The sequence below is a fragment of the Herpailurus yagouaroundi genome, unplaced genomic scaffold (assembly GCF_014898765.1).
Source record: "Herpailurus yagouaroundi ecotype Mexico unplaced genomic scaffold, PumYag 159, whole genome shotgun sequence".
NCBI lineage: Eukaryota > Metazoa > Chordata > Mammalia > Carnivora > Felidae > Herpailurus > Herpailurus yagouaroundi.
The window spans coordinates 6,039,201-6,039,714 of NW_024412400.1; the positions used below are offsets into that span (position 1 = coordinate 6,039,201).

General features: G+C 38.1%; 1 protein-coding gene and 1 pseudogene across 6 annotated transcripts in view; one reads left to right on the forward strand and one right to left on the reverse strand.

Annotated features, from left to right (window-relative positions):
- Positions 1 to 514, forward strand: part of CTDSPL (CTD small phosphatase like) — a 121,249-nt gene that overhangs the window by 101,263 nt on the left and 19,472 nt on the right. The gene's annotated exons all lie outside the window — the stretch shown is intronic.
- LOC121033383 (40S ribosomal protein S3a-like) overlaps positions 1 to 514 on the reverse strand; it is a 3,860-nt pseudogene that overhangs the window by 608 nt on the left and 2,738 nt on the right.

A 514-nucleotide genomic window follows, 5' to 3' on the forward strand; every position in this document is an offset into this window, starting at 1 on the left:
CTGTCACTCTCTCTCTCTCTCAAAAATAAATAAACATCAAAAAAAAAATTTTTTTTAAGGAGGCAAATGATGAGGGGTGCCTGGGTGGCTCAGTCAGTTAAGCATACAACTCTTGGTCTCAGCTCATGTCTTGATTTCAGGGTTGTGAGTTCAGGCCCAGTGTAAAGCCTACTGAAAGGAAAAGAAAGAAAGACAGAAAGAGAGAGAGAGAGAAAGAAGGAAGAAAGAAAAAGAAAGAAAGAAAGAAAGAAAGAAAGAAAGAAAGAAAGAAAGAAAGAAAGAAAAGTGAGGGAGGGAGAGAGAGAAAGAAAGAAAGGAGGGAGGGAGAGAGAAAGAAAGAAAAAGAAAGAAGAGGGAGGGAGACAGATGAAAGAAAGAAAAGAAAGAAAGAAAGAAAGAAAGAAAGAAAGAAAGAAAGAAAGAAAGAAAAGAAGGAAGGAAGGAAGATAGATGGATAGATAGAGGCAAATGATGAAAAAGCTTAAAAATAGGGTATCTGGGGGCGCCTGGGTGG